This window comes from Pollicipes pollicipes, unplaced genomic scaffold (assembly GCF_011947565.3).
Source record: "Pollicipes pollicipes isolate AB1234 unplaced genomic scaffold, Ppol_2.1 Scaffold_4002;HRSCAF=4701_pilon_pilon_pilon, whole genome shotgun sequence".
Lineage (NCBI taxonomy): Eukaryota > Metazoa > Arthropoda > Thecostraca > Pollicipedomorpha > Pollicipedidae > Pollicipes > Pollicipes pollicipes.
The window spans coordinates 37016915-37031400 of NW_023596420.1; positions in this window are offsets into that span (position 1 = coordinate 37016915).

Here is a 14486-nt window from a genome sequence, read left to right on the forward strand (position 1 = left end):
GCAGCAGATCTCAGATATTGCCGATCGGTTGCGTGTGTAAGAAACCCTAGAGCCTCAAACCAGGCCAGAAGTAGCTCATTTTGGCCAGGGACGACACCTCGCTGCTCCAAACGACGACGTAAAAATTTTTATGGTGGGGTGTTAATAATTCGCGACTGGACATACCACCATGACACCGACGGCATCGCACCTGCCTACAACTTACATATACGGCGATCTATACAGCCGCCGCTGTACATACAGCTCCCGCTCGCTCCGGTTCTCTTTCTCCCGCGCCAGCTCCCGCTGTACCGCCGCCGTCCGCCCCCTCCCCGCCCCCTCCCGCGTCGCGGCCCGGCGCGCCCCGTCGGGACCGCCCGGGATTGGAGCGTGCCGCCGCCAGATGAGCGCCTGATGGTGGCGGTCGCGGTTGGCCGCGGCGGCGTGGCCGGCGACTCCGGCCGCATTGAGAGCGGCCGCGTCCCGCTGTGCCGCCGACGGGCCGGCTTTGTCGCCGGCCGGGGATCAGTGTCGCCCTGCTGCGCCGCCTGACCCGGCCCGAGTGGCCTCGTCACGAGCCTCACGTGGACACCGCCCGCCGGGCCCCGACCGCGGGCCTGTCACGGCCGCCGCGTTTGTCACTGTCTCGGTCAGATTTCCCCGCGTTCGTCACAGGCTGGTTAGGCAGCGAGCTTTCGAACGCCTTTTCCGTGGTTTGGTAGAAGAAGCCCCACTTTCTCAGGACTTGTGGGGACACCCTTGTGGGTGTTTTCTCAGACCTTGTGGGGACACATGCGATGCCCAGACGGGGACACATGCAGTGTCCAGACGGGAACACGGACACGACGTCCTGACGGGCACACAGAAGCGGCACCCAGAGCCCTCGGCGGCCCGGCGGGCGGCCATTATGACGTCACGACAAATCGCGGCGTGTACCCGTCTAATGCCCAGGTGGGCCGGTGTCACGCGCGCGCCCAGCGCCCGAGCCCGCGGCGGCGCCGCCAGCCGCCGGCCATCCCCTGCAGCCCATTCATTCGGGCGCCAGCCAATCTCGCCCGTAATTGGACGCGCTAATAATGAATGATAGAGGGCGGCGCGCCTCCAGAGGGCGATGCAGATTGCCGGACGTGGCGATTTGTGGCTGCAGCCGGCCGGGATGAGGAGACCATCTCCCACGGTAGCGGCCCGACCCTGGCCGCTGCACCCCTCGTCCCATGCACCGGCCAGATTCCTGAATGGCGAGGACTGCTGCTGGGCGGCTGTCCCATGACCCCGTGGCCTCTCCATGGTGCAGCCGCCCCGTGATCGGGTGCTGTCTCAAGGCGCCCGCACTTTGAGTGCGCATCGGGCTCAGTCGCGGCCATCGCAGTGGGCTATTATGTGCCGACGAGGCCAGGATGGTGATGTCCATCTAGTATTCGTCCAGCTGCGGCTGCTGATCTTTGGCGTGGAGGCCGGAGAAAGACTAGTGTATCTCCAGAACAAAAGGGTGCCTTTTTTCTGCTCTGTGTCCGAACTTATTTTGCGAAACCACGCCCCTAATCAGTGGCCATGCGGGTACCGAAAATTCATCTAAGTAAGCACACGTGCCAGCGTGTGTATAGCGTCTTCAGCCGACAAGATGAGGTCCTCTGCCGCTGCCCTCAGCACATGGCCGCCATCGCCGTCCAGCGCCGCGTAGCCGGTGACACCGTTTCGCCGCGCAGCCCGGTCCAGGTCGCCGTCACCGTACCATCAGGCCAGACCTAATGACGGACTCATGAGCGGTCCCGACTCGAGCCGGACCCGTCGTTTGGCCGCTGATCGGTCCCCGCTCCGGTGCGCGTCTCTGACCCCTGGCCGGCGCTGCCGTGACGCTGACCTCGCGCTGCGACAGACGGTGACCCGGCGAGGTTGGGCCTCGCCGGCTTGCGAAGGGCCGTGCTGCCAGCGGCTCCGGCCAAAACACGTCGGTCCTGCGTGATTGCCTTTGTGACCAAATAGTCGTTTATGACACACGTGACCACGTGTTGGACAACACGTGACCACACGTGACCACGTGTTGGAAAATGGAGCCTGGGCTGTCTAGCCTTTAGTGATGCCCAAGGTAAAGTGCAAAAGTCTCCCTCTTTCCTAATGTATCTGCGTCTTGCTAGCCTGTTTCTCTAGAATGCTGATATCGCTCGCCGTAAAACGGGCAAAAGCAAAGTTGGCGGACTGACACAGATGACCATTCTGTCACCAATGGACAGAATGGTCTCAATTTCAACCAAGGGCGTTTGGTAGGAATGCGTTTGTTTTGATGCTGCTCAGAGCTCTGAAGTAGGTACTGCATGATCATGTGATCCTGTTTTTGGTCTTCACACATTCAGTTGAATGCATGAGCTTAAACAGTTCTAATTTCGAGGAGCCCAGGAGCCCAGTTCTAATTTCGAGGAGGCAGATATGTGGACGCAGATACCGGTTCCAATTAATTAAGCTGCTCCATCAGCACCCTGGCTCCCTCCCCTAGGTCATTCATAAGTCATCATTGCGTATAACTGTACGATAACGACTGTCTGTCCGTGAATCTTCACTTCCCGTCCCAGGCTTCTCCCCTTTGTCACCGCAACTTGCGGTTCGGTCCGTGGGCTATTACAGCCCTTCTACCTATCAGTGGTGATCCCGTCCATGGAGCATCACGGGGCACTGTCACTTCCATGGATCATTACCGCTTCCGACCCTGCCCGTGTGTACGTGCCGAAGAGTACGGACATGGCCCACAGGCCGCGAGGCTGCGTACCATGTCCGTGCAACCCTCCACAAAACACAAGGATCATGACAGCTCAACGTCCCTTGTGTGAGCCGTTACAGCACCGTAGGTCATCGTGCTAACGCGCCGCCGTGTCACACTTGGTCCACCAATATAACTCCGTGGGGTCATAGGCCCATGTGGCATCGCAGATTCCAGAGTTACGACAGTTCCGTGTCGTCCTCGTCACCACAGCTCCGTGGGTCACCACCGCTCCGTGCTGTCATACACCGCCGTGGTGTCATTACAGTTTTGTGGGTCACCACAGCTCCATGGGTCACCGCAACTCCATGGGTCGCCACAACTTCATGGGTCGCCACAAATTCGTGGTGTCATTAAAGCCCCATGAGCTGTAATGACATCTCATCTCGTGATAACCCGCAGGGTGTCCCGGTCTGCAGGTCATGACAACTCCGGAGGTCGCCCCATTTCCGTGTTGTCACCACAGCTCTCCCGGTCGCCACAGCCCCCATTCGCCGGGCGGCGGCCGCGCGACCGGCGCGTTTTTGTCGGCCGGCCATCTCTGCGTGCCGGGCCAGCGTTTATCGCATTAATCTGGGCGGCGGTGGCCAGCGGCGGCTGCCGGGTGACTATCATCTGGCCGCGGGTCAGGTCGTAACGGCCTCGCTGCCGCTCCATTCATGCCGCTCGGCTCGCTCGCCGGATGCGCTAATGCCGGAGACGGCAGCGCCCGCCGGCAAGGACAGGCCCCGGCCGCTGGAGGTCCGCAGCGCCGCGTGGTGACACCGCCGGGGGTCAGGGGTCAGACGGGCTTCATGGAGGTGACACCCCTGGAGGACAGGGTTCAGACGGGTCACACAGAGGTGACGCAGCCGAAGGACAGGGGTCGGCAGCCGCCAGACAGGTCACTCAGGGGTGACACCGCCGAAGGGTAGGGATCAGACGGGTCACTCAGGGGTGACACGGCCAGAGGACAGGGGTCAGACTGGTCACACAGTGGCGACAACGCCGGAGGTCAGGATCAGACGGGTCACTCAGGGGTGGCACCGCCGGAGGACAGGGGTCAGACTGGTCACACAGTGGCGACAACGCCGGAGGCCAGGGTCAGACGGGTCACTCAGGGGTGGCAGCGCCGGAGGACAGGGGTCAGACTGGTCACACAGTGGCGACAACGCCGGAGAGGGGTCAGGTTGTGATATGGGGTGACACCGCCGGTCGGCCGACGTGTCATACGTGGCTGACACAGCCGGTCAGGGACCAGATGGGAGGCGCAGAAGTGACACTGCCGATCAGAAGTCAGATGGATTATACAGGGATGATACAGGTGATCAGCGTGTGTCAGAAACGTGACACAAAAAACATCACTGGATGAGCGACGTCGGTCAGTTGTCACGCTGGTCAGCGGGCTCCAGTTGGGGACCGCATGGTGTCCATTGCTGCGGATTGCGGGCCGGTGTGCCCACATAGGTCGGTGATCAAGTATGGCCAAACTTTGTATGGACACATTTGATCTTGCTCCTGATCCTGTTCTGTCCGCGGGTTTTCACGACGACTTGTTTGCGTTTGTGTGACGCTGTGGCTTCTTGTGCGAGGGTCAGGCGGCTTCCCGACGACATGGCCGGCCAACGCTGTTCCACGTGGTTGTGATGCAGAGCGTATGAAATAGTGTGCAGTCACTATAAAGAATAGGTTTAATGGTAAACCGTCGGTCTTACACGCTTCGATTTTGCATTGGTCTTCATCTCCCTCAGCTTTCGAAGCTGTCGAAAGCAACGGCACGAACGAGGTTCATCCAATGAAATACGTGAGCTTTGATTTTAAGGAGCATTTACGTCCCTGCTCATGTCGAAGGCTGGATGAAGCACTGCTCAAATACTGCCTTTATTACGTAGCAAAAATTCCAAGTTATTGACATGCCCAAAATAAAAAGCAAATAAAATATAACACAATGTGGTTCTTACCAGGCCTGTCTGCGTTGATTACACGGAGCGAACGGCTCCTTCAACAAATACACGAAATCGAGCGATAATTCGCTGGTAATATCCGGGTACCATAAAGGCGGCGCCCTTTTACGTTATTATTAACATCTGCTTAAAGAAATTCCGCCGCGACTTTTTCCCAGGGTTTTCTTCCACTTTAAATTCTATGGCAAGTGCAATCATTACAAGATAGGTGGCTAACTTGTGTCCGTTCGGTAATGGAGGCCGGGAATTTATAAACAGCGCGGCCGTAAAGTAGCGTGTCTAATGAAGGGGTAGCGCGAACCATATGACAGCGTTGCGGCGCCGATCCCAGAGTAATAGCGGCCTCCCTCAATGGCCAATAGTTAATAATCGCACCCAAATGTATGTAATCAATGGCGGGCGCAGCAGCGGTCGGCGCCGGACGCTGAGACGGAGACGTCTGGGAGACGCCGGGAGGAGACGGGAGCCTGCACGAGCCGCTGACGAGCGGCTGCCGCCGCGCCGGGCGGCGCGAGGTCTCCTCTGGCCTCTGCAGTCGGCTAGCGCCGGTGGACAGCCTCCGATACTGCCTAGGCGGCCTGCCTGGGCTGAGGTATACAGCTGCTGGACAATAGAGGTCGGCGTGTGAAAAAATGACGTGAAATATTGTAACAGGAGAAGGGTTCGCATGGCATCCGAGCGGCATCTTTGTATATCACATTTGTTCGTACATAAAATTGATGACGCTTAGCTCAAAATAACATTTTTTAATCATCGCATCGTGAAACATCGCGTTCATACTTAGTTGCATCGGGATGCTTCCTCTGCGCATCTCATTTATTCGCGGACGTAAACTTCGCATTTCATTCCTTTATATATGCTGCGTAGGGCCTGCTACACGTAGTCTTGTGTTCACAATTCCTGGCATTGGATGATTTCGTTATTGATTGATTTGATTTTATTGATTTTTTTTTATTGATTCGGATGATTCTTATCTAATTTCTTCGAAAGCATAACTTTTGCATGCTTTCTCTACGCATACGTGAAGGTTCAGGCCAATATGCAACTGTTCTTGCCTTGCGGACGGAGTTGTAGCATTCATCGGTTTGACCTGCTGCCTTTAAGCTTTGGGAAGAATGCAGATTTGATCCGTCGGCATGTGCCCAACATGATAAGTGGCGTAGCCAAGGGGGCGGCGGTGACTCATGGAGTTTTAGTCCCTCCTTCCGTCAAGCCCGAGGGCAGCTCTTCACCACTACGCTACTGAGTGTAATTCCGGAATCTGGTGATCAAGAAAACTATTCTGGTCTCACCCCTTGCCCTGATTCGCCGTTTTTTTATGACGCGGACCGATTGGAGGGGCCGATGCGATTACCCCTGGCGTTCCGAAACTAATAAAGATAGATCTTAGGACTAAACGCCAATAAATTGATCTCAACGAGATCTCGCGATTGGTACTAGTTTTGTCAGATTAATAGCTGATCGCATTATGTCAGTCAACAGTAAACTTTTCAAGAAAATGACACTTTTCGGTTTTACACCATCATACAGGCAAGACCATGACTCGTGTCGTCACGAAAGCTTAACAGGCATGTTTGCTGTTCAGTTCTGAGTGCAATGGGGAATACTAGTCATGTGTTTGACCATATGTTAATGATATATGGGTTCCTTGGTGTAACAATGTCAGCCCGGTCCCCGCGTTCCTCGGCATCGTCGGCTGCCGCTCGCCCTCCCCCCCCCCCCCCCTCCCCCAGGCCGTAGATTGCAGTGCAGCGTTTCTGGAAAACCACCGCTGCTCCGAGGGCAGAAAAGCTAGGAACACGTTTTTGAGGACAAAACCCGCGCGATGTATTACCTATATGCTACTGAAAACTTGCGCGCAATTGCACAATACGTGGCAAGGTAATCTAAAAAGCCTTCGGGGGGTTGCATCGCCCCCCCGCATTGTCAGAGTGAGTGTTCAATGTCATGGAAGCTGCCACGGGCAGCGACATGTAGAGTCCAACAGCCGTAATTTATTAACGAGACTAGCGGTTAGCTGAGTGAACATGTACGGTAGGCAGCTGAAGAAATTGTTGAAAATACCACGGAAAACAAGCATCGATAGTCCATTGATATGCTCGTGCTGTATCTATTAGCATTTGCTGGGTCTGCAGTCCATTCACAGTGCGAAGGCGCTACCAATGGGCTGGGACTTGCTCTAAAAAAGGCTCACAAATCGTGGTATCCCTGCCGTTGCCAACATGGTAGCCTTCCCACCGCAAATTCTGTCTAAAACCCATGCACTTCATGCCTACAAGGAACATGGCATGACACGATCTGGATGAGAGGATGAGCGAAGCGTTGGCGGAGTTAATTGCCTTTACATGCGGAGAGTGGGACACCCGTAGGAACTGTTGCATTGATCGATGTCATTTGTGTGTGGCACAATGCTCGTCACAGCGGGTTTGACATGCATGGATGGCAGAATCAGCTATTTCTCTTTGCTCAAGTTGCTGAAAACTTTTTGATCATTTGGTCATATGTGTCATGGACATCTACGATGTCCATGACACAGATATTGGCCATGTTGAAAACGACTGCTGCGGAACGAAGCAGGTCGGTCACTGTTTGCTAAACGGTGGCTGTCATCGCTGAGCTGCTTTTGTGGTTAACTGAGCCGGAGGAAGCGGAAGCTGGTGTCCATAATCGTGCACCATTTCTGGCCTCGTGGTGGGGATATGAAGGTGCAGTCACGGGACTCTGTGGCAGAAAATGTTTAGCTGCTGCTTGTCTGCTGACCACTGCCCAAGAGTGTTCTCACCAGCGGTTTGCACTCTAGCCGTCCTTTACTTAGGAGCGCAGCCAGAGTCTTGGTAACTGGGGAACCGGTTCGACGGAGGGCCTCCTGTTGTTGACCCCCTCCTCCTCCTCCACCAACACCTAAAAGGGTGCTTCGCCAGAGGTCGCCCACTTTATCGTAAGGGTCCCAACTTTTTGCTCTCTAACTGAAACAGAAGTCAGAAACCATCAGAAGATGTAAGTCTGTTTGCATTTAGAAATCAATGAAAAGCGGGAACATTTCACAATTGCGTTGAAACGCAGTGACTCATGCGGCTCTTTCTAAACCCGAAAACAGTGAGCGCGTTGCCGGAATGTTTCTGGCTTTTACAGAGATACTGACACCGCGGCGCTGCGGACTGAATACCAGTGAATATCGGAATGGGATAAAGACTGCATTGACCTGACATTTCATGTTCGCCTAGGAATGTTTGTGCTTCCTTCAGAATAAATTCGTTCGAAGTCGCATCACAATTTTGAGCATGCGTGCTCGCAGCTCCATGGAAAAACTGACGTTTAGCGTTGCAGTCTCCATAAAGGCGTGTCTGTGGCGTCGTCAGCATAGCAGCTGCGGCTGTAAACGTGCTCGAAAAAATACCGGATTTTACTTGTTTAGCAAAAACGCGTGATTGCGTGCCAAAGCCTCGTACCGATAGACCCCAAACCCTCGCCGTGCGGCGCGTTCAGCGCCTGGTGCTCGCAGGACCTCCATGGGAGACGCGCGCCGCCCGCTGCTGCTGCGCCTCGTTAGGCTCTGGTTGCAGGCCATGCGGCGCCGGCTCCGAACGGCACATCACAGAGATGGCGCCGATGATTTCATACTGCAGACGGGTTTTTATTTCCTTTGTTAGCGCGGCGTATAACATTAAATATGGCCCCATAGTTCAAAAATTACGTTGAGAACGAACGGAAAATGTGTTTAAGAGGCTATTCATGTTTACTGGTTTTCTTCCGATGACAAGGCCTCGCATATCATGTGGTTTAGCGCTAGTCTTCCTAAGAAATAGGCAGCCGAAGCCCAGCTTTCAAACAACATTTGGTGACGTAAATTGCTCAAAGCCAGCGCGGGGAAACGGTGCACCATGAATACTGCTGATGAATGCCGTATCGTAAATAGATCAGGTTTTGCTTATGGAAGCATAGCGTGCGCACGCCACCTATCAGCGTAGCACTGTACTCGTTAACGTGTTGCATTTGAAGATCATTTCTATGCTAAACGGAATCAAAATCGCCACGAGCATGCCAATGATCGTTTTTTAAACGAGGTAAAGATGTCCGAAGAGGCATGCGGTGCTGCTGTCTTGGATTCTTTGATAGTTTGAAATGCTAGTAAACACATGCTGGGCATGGATCAGGCGTAATGAGAGGTTTCATTTTGTATTCTATTATTTCTAATGCACTTGTTCTCCGCTTTTCTCCTTTCCAGCTCGATACGTAACGCATCGGGTAAATCTTGAACAGAACTAGTTAAAACAGATGGTCATCTGAAAATCCTTACGTCGAGTTAACAATCTTCCATATACCATGAGGTGCTCGTTAAACGACGCTGTAATGCTAAATACCGATTATATTGACGGCACTCAGGATTTCGAGCTGTGCTCCTCCCCAAGGGTGAACTGCGCTCACCCACCCTTGAGCACAGCTCGAAATATTGCGCACCGTCAACACAATCGTCCCTCAGGATTACAAAGTCGTTTAACCAGTGAGGTGAGGGTCATCAACTTACCCCAAAAAGTTACACAAGAAGTTTCAGCTCATAATGATGAAAGTCCAGGCGCTGAAAGCCTTTCTTGCTTTTATACGAACAGAATCGTTGTGGGCTTATTCAGTGTCTAAGCTACGCGAAAACTCCAAGACTGGTTTATGCATGATTCCCACGTTATAAAGACAAATGAAAGATAGCACTCGTCGTTTAGGCATTCGCCCATAATAGCTGTCCCATACACTACAAATTCCGCTTCGGAGCTTTGCACCATAAAAAGGCTCGTGCGTTTGCTGGATGAATATGCGTTCTAAGTGTTGAATGCAGTCTTGCACGTATATGTTAAGGTCGCAAACATGAATAATGCAGTTGTGTAAAGATGTTGTTATTCGATTGACTCCAGCTTTTGCAGGTCAGAATACCCTGGTCGTTTTGAAGCTTGGCAAAATTTTGCGCCAAATGGTGCGGACAATTTGAGTGCACCACCGGGACTCGAACCCGAATCTCTGGTTCGAGTTCCGGCGAGTCGACCCAAATTGTTCGCACTATCCGGCGAGGACATTTCCAAGTTGCAAAGTGGCCATAGAACTCTGACCCTCAAAAGCTGGACAAGCTGAATAAAGACATCCCTACACAAAGTTCAATAAAGCCGGCTAAAAAAGTAACATATAAATCATTTTTTGACTTCTCACAGAATATAGGAGTCACATATTCCCACAAAGATTGCATTAAGCTATTGTTCCGTTCAATAAATTTTCTCGATCGTAGGAAATTCACAAATTCCATAGAACTAAGCAAACAAATACACAGGACGGACTCGGATTTGGCATTTCCCAGGCGACTGAATAGGTGCTGGATTGTTGCCTGTATGATTGCGCATATTTGCTTCCCTCGCTTATTTACTCACTCTGAACAATCGGTAGCAGATTAAAAGAAAAATCAATGCTTGCAGGCTCTTTAAATTTTCTGCTAATGGCATTGATTAATGCATCACAAACTCTCCGAAACTCAAATACATATCCATCCATAAGGTTTTATCATATCCCTTACCCCAAGACAGTTGATTGTGACCATTGAAAGTCGCAGCCAATGAAAATTGTGTAGACATGCTTAAATTGAACAGAAATATATCGTATTGCTAATGCATTGTGCGAACATTTATTGCGATATTGTTCCTGCAACGCTGAGATTGCGAACTTTTCCAGACGTACAATCAAGCTCAGCGCTTATTCAGTTTCATCTTATTTGGTTTCATTTAGTCATGTTTTCCTCGCGCCCGACACTGAATGTGGTTCAGCTTGTAAACAATCTTTCCCATAACTGACAGAACGTCAAGCGCGCAAATGTCTCGAAATTGTCCGAAAATAATCCCTGTGCTGCTCACTGAATGCACCACCGTTGCACGTCGTGGCTCGTTTTGTTAAAGCCGACACAGTTGCTTTAACTGGCCAAAGTTTACGAACACCTGCTTGATCGCAGTTAGTTTCCGTCTCCCCACCGGAGCCAGCGGTGCGCACACTGGCCACGCCGTTCGCCGTCCACCATCTCCCACGTCTTGAGCAACGGAAGGGCTATTAACAGCGGGACAGAGGTCACCGCAGCCACGTTCTCGGGTCACGGGTCACATGCGCCGCCGCTTACTGTCGGGTCAGGGGTCACACGCCAGCGGTCTGTCAGCGGCGACAAACACCCGTCCGCGTGCCGCTGGCCAGAATTAACGCCGCCCAGACTCACACGCCGGAAACTGCACGCTCCTTTGCTGCCGTGGGCACTCCGCTGAGCGGGCCAGCAGCCGGAGTGGAGGAATTCTGCTGGAGCCGAAAGATTTGCTGGCTGTTTTGAAGTGAATCCGAAGCGGCGAACAGGTGAATTGAGTGAATTAGTGGTTTGTTGACTTAGCTACGAAAACTTCCAAAAATGGAACGAACTGAAACGAATGCATAAATATATACAACTCTTCACATACGATATGCAGATGTCACTGAATTATTAAGGTCCGATCAGAGCGTACGTGCTTTTTATACTGGCGGAGGCAAAACAGTAGGCTGCGTGGCAGCAATGACAGTATTTTAAACCGTATTGATGTACGCATCGCAGATCTGCGCCTTCGTGGGGCGCAAAAGATAGTGACAATTACTGGCCAGTCAGAACAATTCAGCTGAGTTTTCCATGTTCGCCTATCGTTCATGTTTTATATATTTCTGTTGTATGCATGAAGTATCAGTAACACAGCTGTGGCGTGTTATCGCAAAAAAATGAAAACACCTAAACAGATGCCGCCCCTCAGTACTTGCATGTGCAATGCGCCATGCTCGTGGCAGGAAACTCTGCAATCAATGGACATTGACCACGTTTAAACGGGCATTTCATCTCAGCCGGAGAGCGGGGTAATCCGGAGAGCGGGATAAGCCGGAGGGCGGGGTAAGCCAGAGAGCGGGGTAAGCCGGCGAGCGGGGTAAGCCAGAGGGCGGGGTAAGCCAGAGGGCGGGGTAAGCCGGCGAGCGGGGTAAGCCAGAGGGCGGGGTAAGCCAGAGGGCGGAGTAAGCCAGAGGGCGGGGTAAGCCAGAGGGCGGGGTAAGCCGGCGAGCGGGGTAAGCCAGAGGGCGGGGGTAAGCCAGAGGGCGGGGTAAGCCAGAGGGCGGAGTAAGCCAGAGGGCGGAGTAAGCCAGAGGGCGGGGTAAGCCAGAGGGCGGGGTAAGCCGGCGAGCGGGGTAAGCCAGAGGGCGGGGTAAGCCAGAGGGCGGGGTAAGCCGGCGAGCGGGGTAAGCCAGAGGGCGGAGTAAGCCAGAGGGCGGGGTAAGCCGGCGAGCGGGGTAAGCCAGAGGGCGGGGTAAGCCAGAGGGCGGAGTAAGCCAGAGGGCGGGGTAAGCCAGAGGGCGGGGTAAGCCAGAGGGCGGGGTAAGCCAGAGGGCGGAGTAAGCCAGAGGGCGGGGTAAGCCAGAGGGCGGGGTAAGCCAGAGGGCGGGGTAAGCCGGAGGGCGGGGTAAGCCAGAGGGCGGGGTAAGCCGGCGAGCGGGGTAAGCCAGAGGGCGGGGTAAGCCAGAGAGCGGGGTAAGCCGGAGGGCGGAGTACACCGCAGAGTGGAGTACATCGCAGAGCGGGGTACACCGGGGAGCGCCGGCCGATACAGCCAGCCTTTGTGTTTGGCCAGCCCATGGCGTCACAAACTAGCCGCATCGCTAGTGTATTTGCAGAGCCGTCAGCCTACTTCTGCGTGACGGCGTGGCAAAATTCGTGTAGTTGGGTGCCAGGAAGGACAATATGAATTCTTGCGGTCGTGCCTTTGTCTCTGCTGTCTCTGTTTCCACCATGCTTTCTTTTCTACCAATGCGTGGCCACTGGCTCTGAATTAACGAAAATTGACGCTGAACCTTCACACACCGACCTGCACGTCCAATCCGCAGGCCTGAGGCGCACAAATGATTGGCTGACAGCCATCCTGCTCAATGTTGATTGGCTGACACTGGGAGGACCAACAGCCAGTGGGCCCAAACGATGTGCAGTGACATAAAAAATACGTATCCTTGGCACTCAAAGAACTGAACTTCGCCTTGCATCTCCGCGTGAGGGAAAAATGTAAGGATGTTACTCTCGCAAGCAGTTTGCATGTCTTTGTCTTAAGTCCGCATAAAACCAAAAATGGTCGTTTTTGTTTACGACCAAGACATGTGGAGTGTGTAGAGAGGGCATACTTTTACTGGTAAAAATATATACATATACATTGCGCCTCAGTACGTATTCCATTCGAATATTTCAATTAAGGAATAAAATCCTGGACATTATTCATCCGCAGAAAGGCATACAGAATGCCTCCAAATCAAATAGTTTGCCAGCTTGTAATTGCTTCTAATCTCGGCACCAGAAGCTGGTCCAAAGTTCACAGAAAGTGATGCCTTTTCCCATCGAAGCTGTTAATTTCGCACAGCAAAAATGGGCTCAACCTTGATTGCGCGCAAAACCGCAAGCGGAATCATTCTGGGCAGGTGCATTGCCACACAACTCCGAAAAAAACACGCCCCATCTGATCTGACCTTCTGTTGTCTGCAGACTGACGAGTCGTGTGGGAGGCCCCACTGGATCCCGCTGAGTCACCCCGAGACTCTCGCGTCGGGCCTGTGGGTGTGGGTATCCCGGCCACAGCTGCCGCCGCGCCGCGATCGCCGCCACGATGCATCGCGCACGGCTTCTTCACAGCCAGTCTATAAAAGGCTTATTCTGGGCGGATGCGTGTGCGATGACTACTGTCCCGGCTCCATCGTGTTGAGAGTCTGGACCTGATTCGTTAAGTGTTCTTGGATGTTCACCTTAGCTCTCCCTTTCGTGCTCCGGCCCCAGTTTCAGTTTACACGTTTTTTTCGGGTCCCTCGTCAGTCTCCCGCATGTGCCAGAAATCCTATGTCGGGTCAGAATTGCTGGCTCGGGTATGAACGCCCCAGAACAATGTCTCATGTAGGAAACATCCGCTTGTCTGCCACAAGCTTGTACTGTCATATCCTTCGCATTAGACCCGGCGTGCAGCATGATTCCCTGCTCTGGTGTTTTGCCGGGCGGGGACCAGCCTGGTATCTCAGATGAAAAACACACAGTTGACGATTAAACGTAATTTAATCTGGACATCCTTCGGCACAATTTTTTGACTGCGTAACGCCATGCAGACATCTTTTGTACGCCAACACTTGATACAAACCACATTTTTAGGAAAGGCATCCGTTCGGACTGGCACAGGTCTTAACATTTTCGGTTATTCTCGGGTTCTAAGACCCGTCACCCGCTCAATCGTCCCGGGACGGGGAAATAGCTGTTATAACAAGGTTTCGTGCTTCGTTGGCTGATACGAATTTGTTTTAATTGACGAGCTCTCTGACTTTTGTTCTAGACGCTGGCATGATATATGCTCCTAGATTCTCATATCCATTTTTCCGAGCATGATGCCACTTCGCTCCCGTGTGTCCCACACACTGCAGGAAGAGGACGTTCCGCTGTCGAATGACTCCATGTCCTCCGCCCAGTCGCCGCGCTTAGTTCGTGTGGATACTATCCATGGCCACAGCCTTCGCATTGAAGCTACTGCGTTTCAGTCTCCTGTCTCAGACGCTGCCCATCCTTTTTGTCATGTCGCTCGTCAACAACTTACGTCAGTCTATACGGTTCTTACGAGCTGATAAGGAACTCTTGTATGATTTACATGGTTTTAGTAACAAAAACGATCCTTCAGATGTCACTCTGTCTGCGTCCTGGTTTTTATACCTGATGGAGTAGCTGTCGTGGCGTTTCGACTTGGGCTGTAGCGCTCAGTGCTCCGCGAGCAATG